We start from the raw sequence: 17,289 nt of genomic DNA, 5'->3' as shown, positions 1-17,289 counted from the left end.
AAGGCAAGTCTTTATTTACAGCAGTGGTGCTGGCAATCAAGGCTTTGATACTTGCTGAAAAAATTTAACTGATCATAGGGGAAGGAGGATTGCACTGCTATGAACATGTAAATCATTTATACTCTCAATTAAAAATTTACTCAACACCTACAGTTTTTGCTTGAGATATGTCTGGAGGGGTGGGGAAGGGAGGATGGGAAGATAACTGCTGCCATCTCCTCCAAGGACATATCTTGCCTTTTAAAGAACATTCAGTTTTTCATTCATATTTGACATTTTATCAGCCTATTAATTATCTTTGAAATAAATTTGTGTATTTTTGTCTTCCTTTCTGTTTTGTTCCTCCTCCGTTTTCTTTTCCTTATAGCAGATTGTTGTTTTTGCTTTAATGTAGCATATTTTAACTCGTATTTTCTACCATGTCCTCTTTCTTGTCATTATTCTTTCTTGTGTTTTCTCTCCTTCATCTACTTGTGCTGCTTTTCTTTTCCACAGAAGTTATCTTTGCTGTATTAGTCTCTCTCCCTCCACTCCTATATTTGTGTTCAATTCTCATGATTCTGTTTTCTCATTTAGGTAGGCAACTCAAAATAACCAAACAAAAAGAACACAATAACAGAAGCTAAAAATATATAACAACAACAACAAAAAACAAAAACAAAACAAAAAAAAGACACTATCACCATGTCCGTGTTAGCCAGAAATCATGGCATGTGCTGTCTGTTAGGATAAGAGATCATCATCATCATCATGGAGAGCACTCACAGGAAATACTAAGCCTGGTGTTCACACATTATCAGGGCTAGGAAGAAGAAAAGCAGATGTTTATCGTTGTGTTGGTATTCAGGAACGGTAGCTCTAGGTGACTCTAGGTGAATTTGTATATTATCCACCTGCTGAAAGGAAGAGGTTCTAATTAGTTTTCTCCATTCTCCTCTGTTTTCTGGGAAACCTGCTTGGAGCAGAAAGATGAAGGATTTCGGTTATAACTCTGTGCAATGAGCCTCCATACAAAGAGCTTTCCCCTGCCCCTGGTAGCAGCAATTATATGGTGATGATACAGTTGTACTGAATCTGGAGCTGATCTTCAGTTCACTCTGCTCTTTTTTCTTTCTTTAAATGATGGAGACAATCATACTTGAAGCATCAGTTACAAAAAATAATATCAGCTTGTCCTTCCTGTTAAGGTAATACTAAGATATTAGGAATGTCCAAGTTGTCTTTTAAAAATGCTATTGCTGTTCCTTGACTATCTATATGATATGTTTTGTGACTCTGTTTAACAAATGGCGGTCCTGAGAAGCAATCTAACTTACAGCTTTCTACTCTACTCTCTCACTTTGGGCCACGTCCACCATCCTTGATGTTGGTGGGGCTGACATTGAAGACACTGAAAAATGTAGGCGTTTTGTGTTGTTGTTTTGTTTTGCTTTTTTAAGTCAAAGCACATACTTCAAATCCATTTCTCACTATGTTTTTTCTTAAAACAGAATTATGCAACACTTATAAGCATATGTTAAGAAATGAATAACATGATACATAAACTATTGTCAGCAAGGATAAATAAAAAAAAAAAGGGTGTGAGCGTAGAAGGAATAACCCAATCACTTATTTAAAGCGGTTTTGATTCTGTACACAGGCTGTGCTGGCACATACTGTAGTATTAAGCATACTGTGCACCCAGGCTGGGACCATTATATATTCTAAAGGACATTTTTTAGAAGGCATTTTGTATCAATAATTTCAAACAATATATGTTTTCTTAGAGCCTAGATTTACACGGTGTATTCAGAAACATTGACCTTAGGAGAAGGATATTAAAAAGATGAATTTTCTGGCCATTAATGGAAACAACCTAGAAATTATTATTATTGTTGTTATTTAACATCTGTATCAATTCATATGTGGAATAAATTCAGCTAACTGACTCTAGGGAACCTACTTCAGCTGTGGAGTTGGACTAGATGATCTTCAGAGGTCACTTTTAGCCCCTCTGATTCTGTAATTACTTGTCATTGCTGTTATATTATGAAATGTGACTGTGCTATACTGGATCTCAATGGGAGTGGTGTCAGTGTTTTAGTATATGGACAAGCTTTGTAGCTGCATAGAGCAGAAAACACTAATTGATCTTTAGGAACTCAAGAATTACTTGGTATTTAAAATTTTTCTTTGCATGTACTAACTGCCTTGAAATTCCATTTGTTAAAATGTTGCCTTCACAATTATAACCTCCTTTGTTTTGTGGGGTGCCTGGTGTGCACAACAGTTGGTTGACTATGCAAGCTCATGATGGAGCTTCATCTCCCAGGTTGTTTCTCAGCTCCCATCTGTACCTCATCCCCTGTAGCTCAAGAAGTGCTTATGGCTGTAAGCAACTAACAATATGGGCCAAGTGTCTATAGTATCTCTTTTAATGGGATCTACATCCTCTGTAATCCATAACGATGCCTCCCAATATTCCCACAGTCTTACCCTCAGTATGGGGATAACTGATATCTTCTCGGTATCAGAAGCTGACATGTTGGCTCCTAGTCTTCATTTTGAAACTTTAAAAATACATATATATATTGTGACCAATAATTTTTTAGAATAGCTGACCGATGAGGCTGCTTCTGTCTCTTCCTTTCTACCCTAATTTCAAGGTCCTACCCCTCACTTGCAGCTTGGGAGGGAGGAGAAAAATGGCATTTTGCAAACAGTATCAGGAAGAATTAAGAATTAACAGTTCATAATGGTATAGGCGGTACTTTGGCATACCTACAAACCTCATTCATCATTCAGAAATCATTTACCTTTCAAAGTAGTGAATTATTCCTGCATGAGCTATGTTTTCATTTGGTAGTCAAAACCCATGTTGTAACCTTAAAATAAATTAATAAAAAAATAATAAAATAAAAAAATTACACTTACAGTACTGTAGTAGCTGAGTAGCAAACAAAAAAATGAGCAAAATAAGACTCCAAAGCTTTCCAGATGGCTGGTTCTCACTGATGTACATTTTTTTTCTCTGGAGCTTCAAAACATGTTTAAATTATGAAATTTGGTGTGCTTACAAGAACTTGGCAAGTATTCATTAAGGTTTTAGTCTTAGAAGTGATACTACAGAGTTAAGAGAACTGAAGATGAGCAATTGAGAGCTAATGTCCTAGTGCATGTGCAGAACTGTAAATGTGAGTTGTAGCATGTGATGCTGATTCCCTGGCTCTGACTTTGTGAAGGGTCATGCTCTTGCTGTTTTCTTGGACCAAATCCATCCTTGGTGGAATTGGTGAAACTGGTGAAATTGCACTGGTAATTTATCTGCCCAAGTTCACTTCCTTAACATCTCCTTCACTCTGTCTCCAACTTCTGCTGAGGCCAGGTGACTTGATGCATGTTTCACCTGCTTCTGGCAGTGCTTGGAGAAGGGAGGCCACTGGCATGCACCTGGCTGTGTGCCTGCAAATCCCTCTGTGCTGCTGTGGTAGACTCATTGCTCTACAAGTAGAGCTCCTTCCTTTTCAGGGTCAACAGGAAAGGCTGTGGTGGGTTGTCTGGAGTTGGAGATTGTAGTAGCAGATGGTGGAAAGTGAGGATGAATGGAGGATGACAAAGATGGAAACACAAATAGTTTTTACTGTTCATTTTGAATATATTCTGAGGCTAGTCATGTTGAATTTTCAACTTGAGGTCAACTTGGCTAGCAGGAAATATCTTGTACTCTAAAATCAGGGGAATAACAGCCCTATGAGGGACAAAGACTGGAAATATGCCTCTGACAGCATGTCTGTAGTTGAGAGAAGTGGACACCTTCATTTGTGTCTCTGCTTTTGCTGTCTGCAATTACAGGAGTCTTTCTCGGGCTCCTTCAAGCTCATCCAGTGTAAGTTCTCAAGGGTCAGGAGATAAAATCCTGTTATGCAGCTTGAGGAGAAAGCCATTGACTGATTGAGACTGCTAGCAAGGGCATCATATTTTGTTTTTCATGCAGCTTGTTGTCCATGTGATGTTGTCCATCATCTCCACTGATGGTGGAGATTGCTGCCCACTCCTCAGCAAGGACATGTTGGTTACTGTACTTCAAGATGCAGGTTTAAGGACCACTGATGTAGAAAAGAGATGGAACAATTTATTTTTATTTTTTTTAAAGCCACTAGTGGCCTTCTAGTTACTCTAGTACCCCTCGGATCAATAAGAGTATTAACCATTGTGAGGTACCACACAGAGTTGATCTCTGTTCAACATTAGGCAATAGACAGATCACTCAGAATTATTCATCTGTAGCTTAACTACTCAAGAAGATGATGTGGCAACTATTTGTATCAAAAGAAAGGAGAAGACAGGTAACTGCAGTTCCCTTGCGTGAGCTCTATGCATGCAGGGGACCCACTAGCCATCCATTCTGCAGTGATGTCAGAAGTACCTTAAAAGGGACCTCCTGTAACCCTGTCCCACTGTTCCCCAATGGGGAATGCCACTGCCATTGCTGTTGCATTAATGCCTCATTCTTGCTGCCCCTACCAGAGTAACATCCTGCAGTAAGCAGATGCATAAGTATTCAAGTGGCGAACCTGCTCTGTACCTACCAAAGTGTAGTTTGTTGTCTATTTCTTGTTAAAAGTGGTTCCTCTGGGGCTCAACCAGCTGCTGTCTTCTGCAGTTGTGGACTCCTGCCATGTGTCACTGCCAGTAAATAAATTAAAAACAACTGCTGATTATCAGGTGAAGAGATAAATAACAGCACAGCAGGAGCTGTGCTTAAGCCTGTGCAGTGGATATGGTGGGACTTCTTTTTAATAAGTCACTGTCCATCAAGTCACTATCAAGTAATAACCTGCAGATGGCACAGCAGTGGGTGGCATTAACATATTCAGGCCTCTCTGGCATACAGGTGCCCTGCACTGTCCTTTCCACTGTCCCTCTTTGCCAGCTGACAGCTTTGTGTTTTGTCACTGACTGTCAAGCAAGGTGAACAACTCATGCTTGCTGTCATACAAAATACATTTGGCTGACTCCCAGTGGGCTTACACACCTCCATGGAGAAAAACAGTCAAGTCCTTTTGATGTCACTAACTTCTGCAGTGGTACCAGAGGAAAAATGTGTCAAGCAACAGCAGAATTAAAATACCAAGGCTATTCAGTTTGCTGATGTGATCTTTCTTTGCCATCCAGAGTCACAGTCCGAACACACACAGTGTCACTTTCAAGGGACATCTCTGATGTTGGTGCAGTATGGAAAGCAACTATGTACTCTACAAGCACTTAAACTTAGACTGCATAAATGACACAGGTGACATCAAGGCTAACTGCACTTTAGCAAGACCAATGATATCATGCCACAATTTCTCAGGGAAGTTCTGAGAAAGAGAAAAAAACCTAAGCCCTAGAAAAGGAAGAACAGGAAGGTATGCTAACAGGAGAGAAATACACGGTAATGTTATTAGTTTAGGCACTTTTTCTGGAAAATTTAAAAGAAAATGTAAAGAAGATTCTGGATAATTTTACATAGGCCTGGAAGGGACCTTCTATTGCAAGTAGAATGTCATATAATCCATGATAAAATCTTGAAAAAGAACAGACTGAAGTTTCTCTATTCTTCACTGTGCCAATTGCATAGCTGCTGCAAGTACTTGCCGCTAATGCTCTTAGTGAATGTCTTCAATTTTCCTGCTTAATGGAGGTAAATTTCCTATCCATACATTTTATGATCAACCAATCACAAGCATGGAGATACTAGGATATTGGGTGTTGAATAACTTTTAATGGTACTGAAAACAAGGAACAGGCAACTGCTAAGCTAAAAAATCAACCAGAAGAATTCACAGGTTGGGCTATTTTGTCCTCTTTTAGGGTTTAACTCTCCCTTCAGTCTGGAAAATCTTAAATAAATCCTTGCATTTTTCATTCATACTTAGAGAAGTTCTGAGTTAGCACAGATGTCTTACGGTTGATTATCATGAAAGCTCTGCCTTTGTCTCTGCTGCATTATCCAGCTTCTAGAGAACTCTTCTCTAGACACACGTTTCTGTCCTGCTGTATTTAATAGATTTGGAGTCCAAGACTGAAGACAAATATGTTGCAATACAATGAGGAGACTATTTAGTATTCTGAATAGATTCCTATCATACTTTTGAGCAGTAATATTCACTCAATTTAATATGAAAGACCTCAAAAACAATAATTGCATTGCTTGTCATTAATATTTTGTTGTAGGCAGAGGAGAAACATTCCTTATGTTCCCACTTATTCCTATTCACGTGTCTCTGAGTGTGTCTAGCTTCCTGAAAAGCCTAGGAAGAAGCTAATTATCAGAGATGATTTTATTTCATAATGAATCAGGGCTAAGATACTGGAAGAGATCTTGTTTGTCAAGCAAACCAATGCTTAATAAGGCAACCTCAGTTGTTGGGTTTTTTTGTTGTTTTTTTTTTTTTAATATCAAAGCATTTGGCATGGTATCTGTCTACAGCACAAATGTATCATAGCTGACATAAATGATCAGAATCATGAATGGTCTGGAACAGGATGGTATTTACAGATGTGGAAAGCGAACCATGTTGTGAAAAATATACTGCAAAAAATGAAAGTTTCAGAGGAAAAATCTCTTTCACTATGCTGTGTCCTGCCTGTGTAGCCAAAATACCTGTGTAGCCAAGCATTTTGCAAGGGAGAGCTGGTAGTGACATCTACAGTTAAAACTGCCTAGCACTTTCAGTTTTTTTGCCAATATTTTAACTGACTAAAATATTCCAAGCTTACTGTCTACCTCAGGCTGCAACAAAATGGTTCAGCAAGGCTCAAGAAAGAGTTATAGGGGGCGTGGGGGGGAAGGCATTTTAACCACAATTATTTGACTTCATCATTTGTTTTTGTTTTTTTTTAAAAGAAAACAAAAAAAAAATCAACATATATTTTCTTCAATCTGCAATTGGTTTCTTGAGTAACTACAGGATTGCCTTTTGCATTAAAGACACACAGAGTCGGCTGCAATGTAAGACTTGGAAAAACCATTGATGTAAGTGGATGCTTTGCTGTTGATCAGAGATTTGCCCATCAATATCAACCACAGTACCATTAGTGGCAGATTATAACACACTGGGTAGAGCCCTGTGGCAGAAGAGGTAACAAAGTCCTTCCAGGGATTTCCAGCATGCAGAGCAAAAGCTCTGTAGCTACCGTGCACAGCACTGAGCCCAGGGTAATAAGCTGTATCATGAGGAATATTAGTTTGAGCCATCATCCTAATGCAGTTTCCAGTAGGCTCTTAACAAAGGCAGAGTGGTCATCCCCAAGTACTACCTGTGACATAGGAAACAGTTTTTGTGCAATGTGCAGGATGACAGCAGATGAGGGTTGAAAAAGATGTCCTCTGAAGCTTGGACACGCTAAAGACTGTGCTTGAGGAAAAATGCCTTTCATTGCTAGTTCTGAGCTGACTGTATAACTGTGCTTTGTTAAGTAGACAAAGTGTTTCTTAGTATTTCATGTCAACATATTTCTACTAGAAATATCCAGGCTTAGAAATAAAGAAGTTAATGATCAGATCAAGAGGTGGTATAAATTGATAGGAAAGACAACATATGGTAGATCAACACTGGCTATACAGAGTTTGTCTAACTGTGAGCTAATAGATCAGAACTACAGTTTCCATGTTCTCACTGAATTTTTGAACTTTAAATACCTACCATATTTCTACATCTACTACACACTTTCAATCACTGAGTATGGTGACATCCAATGAAAATTTTGCCTTAGGACAACCTGAAAAAAACCCACAGCAACAAAAAACAAACTCCTTTGTGTGGATATTCTGACACATAGTAGGTTTGTGGTTCTAAAGTGTCCTGCACTCTTATGTTAGGTAAGAAATAAAAGTGGAAGGTTCAAGTGACTTTACAAGCCTACCAAGTAATGTATTTGGAAATGCAATTTTCAGATTGAGCTAGTTTCTCTGAGGAAAGCTGTAATTTTTAGCCAACACAATCCTGTGGTGTGGCTTTCTACCTCTAATGGAGGCAGCCATATTAAATTCTGTCTATTTCAGCTAATCACTTCAGAGGTTAGATCTTTTTCTACTATATTTCCTGCACCATTTTGTTTTCAACTGATGTGAATTATTAGCACTGCTCACCTTTTCCTAAACCTTCTAAGTTGTCAAGGTGTAATCTTCAGCGCTCACAGACTTTTACATGTACTCTTTTAATGCCAGAGCTGAAAAACATTGTCCTGCATCGAGAAGTCCTCTTAAGTGAGAAAAATACTAATATTTTACAAAGAAGAAAAAGAAATGGAACATTTGTATCTTGTCCACAGCAAGGCAGCAAGTCAACTTAAGAATAAGCTGTAGAATTTGAAATTCTCAGATTCATTCCTAACTCATTCCAAACTGGTTAAATCACACTTTTTTTCCCCCCATTTCATTGAAAGTGCTGCTGAAGTCAGAAGAAAATCAGTGGACAAACAAGGATGAAAGTGTCATCATCAGTTGCAGCCTGTTTAGAAGTCTAGTTTGTAAACAAAGTTGTAGCACAACAAAACTTGTAATGTTGAAATTGATCTAGATCTGTGGCCCTGACCCTATCACTTAAGGCTCCATGGGAGACTCTCTGACCCTCTGTGTGGCCTTATTTCCTCCAACTTTAAGGATGCAAAGTCTACTTGCTGTTAAAACTGCCATTGTCAGTACCTGCAGTATTCTTGCAGAGCCACAGCCCTGATAACTTCCTCTGACTGCCTTTCTTTCAATGAATGAGAGACATGAGGTCATGTAGGTGACTTCAGAAAGTGTGCATGAGAACAAAGTAAGGCCTTTTGTAAAGAAACCATACTTTCACTAATTCTGATAATACTCCTTGTCTGCATTTCACATGGTTACTTAAACATTTCAAGTCTCTATATTTTGTTTTTTTTGTTTTTTTTGTTTTTTGTTTTTTAATGTGCATGTGGTTTTAAAAAGATAATAGGCCTGAAATTAATTCTGGAATAAAATTCCCTTTCATAGATCAACCATGGCATACTGTCATGTAGAAGCCATTCTGGTGGGTGAAGGCGAAAAGAAATCATGAGAAAAGGCAGATATTATGAACCAGAATAGTATCTACACTTAGAGCTGTTGCATGCTTTAGAAGCCTGAACTCAAACCACACAAGTATTTCTAATGAGAGTCAAATAGTGTTTGCTAGCCATTACTCATCACTGGAATTGAAATAATTGTCATTATTATTTTTATTTTTTAAAACAATTAACTTACCCCATGTATGGGAACTGTTGAATCACGGCCTGAACCTCTGATTGACCACCTGAGGCAAGCAGTGAGTCAGCTGTAGGGGCACAGGTGAATGCAATTTCACCTGAGTGACTGGAAGGGGTGGAGCCTGGCCCCACCCCTCCTAGATCCCATTTAAGGGCTGACTCCCAATGAGGAAGGATCTCTATCTGGAGATCACTCCTCTTGGAGCCCTTCTGTGAACCCAGGATATGGGTAAGCTCTTTATTTCATTACTCCTTTGTAACGTGATAATCTCTCTGGTCCTATACCTGTATACCTATTTACCTTACAATCTGTATACCTGTTTGCCATACACCCCAAAACCAACCAATCAAAAAAAAAAAAAAAAAACAGGCCCTTCAACCCCAATTATGAAAAAGATATGAAGTGTATGTACACCTTCATATGTATACATGCAAATCATCAAGAGGGGGTACCTCAAGAGATCAAGTCCAACCCTGTTGCTAAAGCATGTACCCTAGAATAGGTTGCACAGGTAGGCATCCAGATGAATATCTCTGTAGGAGACTCCACAGCCCCTCTTGGCAACCTGTTCCAGTGCTCTGTCATGTATCCATTTCATTTATTTAGAGACAAGTACTTCTGGAATGATAAACAAACCTTTCTTCCCTAGCCCCATGCTCATCTCACATTAAATCTGATGTCCTCCAACTTCACTGGCTGTAACTACTGCTCTGGCATTCATCCAGCTCACGTGCTTTTTATTCCTGTTCCTTTGGTGTTTTCTTTATGATCTTCCTTTGGCATGATACACCTTGCCTAAGCCTTATCTGTAGGCTCACTCCCCTTCATATATTTCTGAAGACCTACTTTTACCACCATGCCTGCGAGGAATTTCTAATTGAGTAGACACAAGCAAATAAAAATGTCCACTTAGAATAACACTTACCTTAGCTCTTAGAGGCAGAACAATTTCTGTCATATCCTGGTACAGCATTTAGCACCAATAGAGTCTGTACTAGAACTTCATAGTTTGTGTTATAGAATGATATGAACTTTGTCAATTGCCCATGGAAGCGCTGGCTGCTGTGCTACCAGGCTGAGTAGTTCATGGCAATTCAATGCCCTTACAACAGTCTACCAAAATTAGTTTAGGTTTTTCTATGCTTGATTTCTCAGCTCTTTCTCCATGGCTTCCTCAGTTTACCCCCAGGTCACGTCTCCAAGCAGGGCCAGCCATCCTCCCTTAGTCCCAAGTGCTATCACAGGTTTGGTGTGACTGGCACTTTGGGGCAGCCCGGCCCAAGGCCCTGGGAGGCCAACCTCAGCAGTTTGCTAACGACGGAGTCCGAGAGGGTGGTTGCAGATGAGGAACCTGCTCTGGCTGTAAATTCTGCGCTGTGTTTGTCTTTGTGGGCGTTTATGTTTTTCCTAGGCGCGGAGGAAAAGACTTGTCACAAAAAGCCAGAGGAGAGAGAGAAAACTGCCACTGGGCACGCAAGGACAGCAAACAGAAGCACAGGGAGCAGGGTGTTACACGGCCAACAACGTGGCAGTGGTCTGCAGTCAGGTTGGGTGGTATCTGCAGAGGGGATCCCGCACTCCTGACTGTGGGTGCACCCAGAGGGACCCAATGCAGGCCAAGCAAGCCGAGCTGCTGCTTGCTTCAAATAAGCCTCAAGTGATCCCACTGCAATTTGGAGACAAAAATCCGAAGGAAAATCATCATCACAGAAGAAGGCAGCCGACCTCACAGCGTGATGTAAGGCACGGCCAGATCTCAGGATTACCACAGAAGACTTTAGGAAGCGTTTTTTGCTCTCAACCCTTTCTGTCATGATCGTCTGTGGACTCAGATGGTCGGCTCCTGCAGCACGGGTAACGCTGTCTGCAAGCCTCCTTCCCCTCAGTCTGAGAGAACCGGGGTTCCTCCGGGTCCCGTCCCCCCCCCCCCCCTCCAATCTTTATTCTCCCCGGCGGTGCATTCCTGTCAAGCTCGGAGGGCCTGGCCGCAGCAGGGAAACCGGGGAGGGGGGGTTTCTTTCACGCCCATTCAACCGCCCTTTAAAAACATGTAGTAAACACAGTCACGCCGGCACGGGCATCCTCGTCGAAACACCGCCCACGCAGACAGTCTGTGAGGTGTATGCGTGTATATACATACACATGCCAGCGTGTTCCATAGGAATAGAGCACAGCCGTGCGTGGGGGCGGCGCGGGCGGAGCTCCGCGCCCGCGGCCCCGCCGCCCACTTGCCATGCGCTGCCCGCGGCCCTGCGCGGAGGAGGAGGCGGCGGTGGCCGCGGCCGAGGGTGGGGAGCGCGGCCCGAGTCGGCCCCGTTCTCCCAGGCGGCGGCGGGGGTTCCCTGTTTCCCTCCCGCTCCTCTCCGCGCTGCGGGGGCCGAGCCGGGCGCGGCGGCGGGGGAGGAGGGAAGGGAAGAGAGGAGGAGCCGCCGCCGCTGCGAGGCGGGCGGGCTGCACACACACAGGCACAGTGTGCGGAGGAGGAGGAGGAGAAGGAGGAAGGAGGAGGAGAAGGAGGTCGTCGCCTCGGCGCGGCCCCGGCCACCCTGCGCAGCGCGGCGGCGGGGCCGGCGGCGGCGCGCGCCCCGGCGGCTGAGGTAAAAGGCGGCGGCGGGCTGCGCGCGGGGCGGCCGTTGGGGGCGGCGGGCGGCATCGCGTCCTTCGCGGGGAGCGGCCCCACCGCTCCGGGCCGTAACCTTGGGTTCCCCGCTCCGCCCGCCGCGGGCTCCGGGAGGTTCCGGCGGTCCCGGCCTCGGAGGAGGAGGACGTCTGCAAACATACGTCTGTCTGTCTGTACGTGTGTGAGACTTCCTATGGGTGTGCGTGCGTGTGTGACTGGAGATCGAATTCTTCTCCTCATCCTCGCTGCCAGCTGTGAGGCTCCTTGTAGTTTCTGAGTGCATCCGGATTTTGTCAGTGCTGGGCGGCGTGACAAATGTTTCTGTGTAGTTAAGTATAACTTTCTTCTGTTTTTTTTTTTTTCCCTCGTGCTTTTTTCTTCTTTTTCTTTTTTTTCTTTTTCTTTTTTGTTGTTTTTTTCTCTCTTTTAGGAAAAAAAAAAAAAAAGCAGGCTCACCTTTGAAGATTCTCGTTTGTTTTCTTTCAGATGAATTGAATGGTCTCTCGGGATGCGGTGCCTGGGTTGCCTGTGTATGTGTGTGATTGACGCAGGTGTTTAGAGCTGCTTTCTTAGGGCTAACTTCCAAAGCAAGGTGCAAAGCAGCATTTCCGTTCTGCCAGGAAGGCTGTGCACCCTGTTGGAAGCCTGACTTTGAATTATGTGTAGTCAAACACCTGTTACTTAATGCCGTTTATCCTTCCCACTTACACTTATCTAGCCTTGCTCATCTTTATTTAATATCTGAAAATATTTAGCAGGTATTCTTTTATGCTGGCATCTAGTAGAAACCCAGGAATGTAATGCGTTTCCGAGCTGCATAATGCATCTTTGTTAGGTAATACTTGCTTAAAGGAGGATGATTTTGGGAAGTTGCAGGATAATCTTCATCTCTTAAGGAGTTTATATAACGTTAAAGTGCCTATGGGGATGCATCTGTAGGAAAGACAGATGGGGCTATGCGGAATCAAAGTCTTTCATGCCATAAATCCATAGTACAGCGCGAAACGTTCTCGTAATGCATAAAGGTTGTTTGCGATATCAAACTTGATGTGGCACTGTGCAGTCTTCCAATTAATAAGCTGAGTTAATATGTAGCGCGGAGAAAACGTTGCGTTTCTGATTCTGCGAAAGGATGGAGCAGATTCTTTCGTAACACGTTTGTGTTGGTGGTTGTATTCTGTCATTTACTCGAGCAGTTTGAGCAAGCTGGCAGCATTGCTACAGGTTATTTTCTCTCAACTTTTGCAAGTGTAATGCCAGTAGCATTTGCAGGCTTCCTCTAGAGAAAGGATATCTAATATTGCTGTGCAGCACAAAACAATTATTATTATGTAGAGCTGAGCAATTCTGTATTATAAAGGGACAGTTTCTTAATATGAGCTGGGAACAGACTCATTTCTCTCCGTGGTTGGTAACTTTGTAAAGTAATTAAAATAAATTACAGATTTCAGGGATGAGAATTCTCTTCCCTAGCTATTATTAATACTACTCTTGCTTCACATGTCAGTTTTGATTCATCTTGTGATGATATCGCTAAAACCCAGGTATTAATGTGAAAGTCAAACCTCTGGTGAAAAATATAACTGCGTGTAGCTGTCAAAATAAAGTTTTGAGTTCTGATTTGATTGCTGGATGTGGATACGTACTCAGTAGAGTAACAATGCCTTTTATTTTATAGACATGCACCCACGCAAAGGAGCTTTGTTCTAAAACAGTGTTCTCTGTCATGAATTTATGCATAACGTACGCTCTGCTTTTTCTTACTGTGCAGAGAATAAAGAACCGTGAGAGGGAAGAGGTAAATACCAGAAGGGGAGAAGAGAGAGATTTCATATGAATTTCCCTGACTGACACAAGAAATACTTCATTGTTATATGGCACCCAAAATCACTGGTTGTGTTCAGTTTTCCCATTTTTCTAAAATAATGGTGAGTTGTTTCGGCTTGGTGTATGCTACTGGCTTCCACTGCAGACTTTGGCCATTTGTTCCAATAATATCTGCCTACGATGATGAACTTCGGGCTATGTTGTGAGTCTGTCAGATATTTGCTACAGCTTTATAGCAATTAATGACTTCATTTTCACTAGGTTTACATACACCATGTTGAACATTTCTAGGGGTGTAATTTTCTTGCTGCTTGAAAAAGAAATGCAAAATAAATCTTTTTCTTTTTTTACTTTGTCACTTTTAGTGGTTGCCTTGCATTGTTTAGTGGTTTACTTATCCTCAGTGGTTATAATAGCTCAGTTGCTATTCCTTCCTGTTCATAATTTGCAGAAGAATCAAGTCTGAGAACATTATTTTCAGATTTTCCTTAAAATTGAATTAATCCTTTGTCCAGTAGAAAGAGAGAAGGGGGCAGGAATGCTTATCAGAACATTAAAAATGAGAACAAAAACTTAATCCAGGCATTTTACCTAAGAGTGACTAGTTGTGAAAACTGATACCTCATTCCTTTTTGGAGAAAATTTCCTCTATAGTTTTAATCAGCTATCCTATCTTAGAAAAGTATTGTAGGTTACTTTGTAAGTGAAACTCTCCATGAAAATCTCTGGTCGGTTGTTGGTGAGGGAATCATTATGAAAGGTTGCATAAGCGTTATTTTAGTGTGGCTAAGCCTGGGCTTATTTCCATTCTCTAATAACTAGGTGCATTGTGCCACTTCAAATATTACAAATTTGATAGCTTGATTTCATTTACTAATTCTGCAAGATGTTTTATACATTCAGTTTTGGGAGTGCTCTTGGATGTCATCAGAGGTTGCATGTGGAGATATCTGTGATGCAAATTATTAACTCTTCGAAAGTTTGGCGGAGGTGTCTTTTCAAAGTTGATTTTTTTAGTTGTACTGTTTAGGATTTCTGAGAGATGCTTGTGTACCGTTTACCACATCATGATGACTTATGTGTATACGTCAAAGGCTCAGATAAATGTTATTCATTCAGACTTTGAGAGCAGGCTTTGCAGTCCTCTTGCTGTTGCAAAAATTAAAATAAATAAGTATCTGTAGACTTGACTTTGCTGTGTGATGATGGACTTGTATTAACAAAGATCTGATCTGTAGTGAGTTTAAATGTATGGGATGTCCACGGTATAAATACAAGAAGTACTGTGCTTTGATGTTAACCTGCTTTGCTTATGTTCTCACCCTGTGAATAGTAAGCTTTAAAAATCTGTTTCACTGTTTCTTACCCATCTTGGTGGTTTCTGGAAATTTCCTACCTATGGATAAAGCGACTTGTAAAACTGTACGACAACAGTTTCCCATCCGTTTTGGAATTAACTTACTATGCTATTAGTAACTTCCATGTTTGAGAAGGACATACTTTATATATTTGTAGTGCTTAGAAGAGAGCTACAACTTTAGGAGAGGTATTAGGACTGCCATTTCACAGCTGTTCTCACAGCAATAATGCCCAAACTCTGTAGTTTTGAGGGCACAGTGCTCCTGAGTAACTTATATGAGGCAAAGAAATAGTGCAGCACTATTATGGCTTCAGAGATTCTTATTCAGCAGCCTTCTGGATAGTGACTTGTTGATCTTGTCCCTGTAAAGATCCTGATGGGATCTTGGAGTAAAACTGGTACTTACAGTCCCTACTTCTTAAGACCTACATCAGTTTATGCAAGGTGGTGAGGCGCTGTGGTTTCTTTTGTCAGTTTGTCTATATGAGCCATTTTCCATTAGGCTGTTACTGCTGTTAATAGGATGGTGTGCTATGTAGGTATCATCCGCTCAATGAAGAACTCGTTAAAGCTGCACCCAGGCAACAGCAAAAGCCTCTCGACTTCTGGAGCAGAGTAAAACAAAGTTCTCTCTTTCTTTCTGCTAAAGAGCCCAGCCTTTAGGCAGATTGTTGTGAAGTCATACTGGCCTGTTTGCCTTGTTACTAGGTTTTCATGAATGGTATTTGCCAATGTTTTTAATGCTTTGTTTCACCTTTGAAGTTCTAAAAAACACCAGTCAGTCTTTTCTGTGGGAGGGAAGCTATTCCTAGGGAGAAGTGCAGGTGTCAATGAAAGACTAGGCTGCCATAATGTAATCTAACTGCTCCTTAAGAGGAAAAGATATGGTTTCTGGATAGTAAATCCACTTGGCTCTTTAATGGCTTAAATTTCTGTCACTAGTTAGGCCATTACTTTGACTTCTCTGTTGCTTTCCACTCTTTCCCATTGCTAGCTACTGGTGTTCATCTCAGTCTTGATCCTATCCCACCAATGGCTATGAGCTGGTTGTAGAGCAACAGAGGTTACAAAATCCATAGGTACGGGGATGCAGAGGTCTCATTTACCCTCTTGTAGAGACCAACTTATTGAGTAAGTAGATACATTTGACTAAATCTGATTTATCTGACTTTCTGCAATTGCTGTGTGCTGTCTGGTAGAAGTTCTATTCCACAACCAGACAGTTTGATATTGCATCTCTCCTTTTTCTTCTACCTGTTACAGTAAGAAATGATGGAAACATGAATTAAGAATGTGATTGGCAGCTGTCATACAGATAAGGTTTTGGCCTTGAATTTCATTCTGTATGGAAGCTACTATCTTACCATAATGGTGATGAAACTGTGCCCTTGGAGAATAAAGGCCTTGTTCTTTTCTCAAGACAAGAGCTTATTTCTTAATGAGTAACGACAACTTGGAACTCTAGGCAGCTGAGGTGAGGCAGTCTGTTTGGAATGTGGTCTGTTGTGCAGTCTGTGGACATCTTGAAATCAGTACTGATGAAATAGCTGCACAACCACACACATCTGCCCTCTTTTTTTCTGAAGAAGTTGACTAAGCAGTTGACTTGGGGTCTCCCAAGTTGTGACTTTCTATGTGAACTAACCTCACAGTTGATAACTTCAGAAGGGGTTGAGAAGTTATATGAAGGTGTAGGTGCTCAGTTTATGAATGACTGTTCAGATTAAATTTGCATTTCCTTGACAGATGTTACATTGATAGATTTCTTAATTCTTCAAAATGTTGTAATCTAGACCTTTGGTACTTGTATTTCTTTATGTTATATGGTTTCGCTGTAATTCACCTATCAGAGTTGCATAATATGCTTTTCGACCTGCATTGGAGAGAAAATATACGTTCAACTACGGAGATATTTGAGTGTATTTGATTAAGTAGGAAGCTGGTATGGGAAAGGTATTACAGCGCACACTGCTCTTGAAGTTGTAGATAGATACTGTTAGAAAAGGAAACCTACTTGAACTTGAGCACGCGTGCTCTTGTAAATTGGAATGATCAGTCAGAAGGTTAGTGACTAATAAAGGGGGCAAATAGAGTAAGTTCTTAAAAGGTTAATAAGAAGCATTTCTTGGATTCCAGTGACCTAGAGTTTCCACGATCCTGTGAAGAGCATATTGTGGAAAATAATATGCAACGTCAGTGAGAGGTAGGCTGTGGTTTAACAAGATAGGCTGGATAAAAGAACTTCTC

At 41.2% G+C, this 17,289-nt stretch overlaps 1 protein-coding gene and 1 long non-coding RNA gene across 20 annotated transcripts in view; one reads left to right on the top strand and one right to left on the bottom strand.

Annotated features, from left to right (window-relative positions):
• Positions 1–7,643, bottom strand: part of LOC107052866 — a 153,707-nt gene extending 146,064 nt beyond the window's left edge. Inside the window, exon 1 of the long non-coding RNA XR_005858770.2 lies at positions 4,569–7,643. This is a non-coding gene — a long non-coding RNA (uncharacterized LOC107052866). The remainder of the gene's footprint in view (positions 1–4,568) is intronic.
• The window catches only part of PLCB4 (phospholipase C beta 4), a 216,837-nt gene that overhangs the window by 7,590 nt on the left and 191,958 nt on the right, over positions 1–17,289 (top strand). For 12 of the 19 annotated variants that reach the window (XR_006938644.1, XR_005858074.2, XR_005858073.2 and 9 more), the window contains exon 1: positions 11,482–11,832. The exons of 2 other annotated variants lie outside the window; for them this stretch is intronic. The gene's annotated coding sequence lies outside the window, so the exon portion shown is untranslated. Of the gene's footprint in view, positions 1–10,696; positions 11,090–11,481; positions 12,029–17,289 lie in introns of those variants that run through there. 5 more of the 19 variants (XM_046938622.1, XM_046938619.1, XM_046938624.1 and 2 more) reach the window with 3 other exon arrangements.

The sequence above is a fragment of the Gallus gallus genome, chromosome 3, assembly GCF_016699485.2.
Source record: "Gallus gallus isolate bGalGal1 chromosome 3, bGalGal1.mat.broiler.GRCg7b, whole genome shotgun sequence".
Classification (NCBI taxonomy): Eukaryota; Metazoa; Chordata; class Aves; order Galliformes; family Phasianidae; genus Gallus; species Gallus gallus.
Note: the sequence above shows the minus strand (reverse complement) of the source record. Positions and strands in the feature narration are given on the sequence as shown.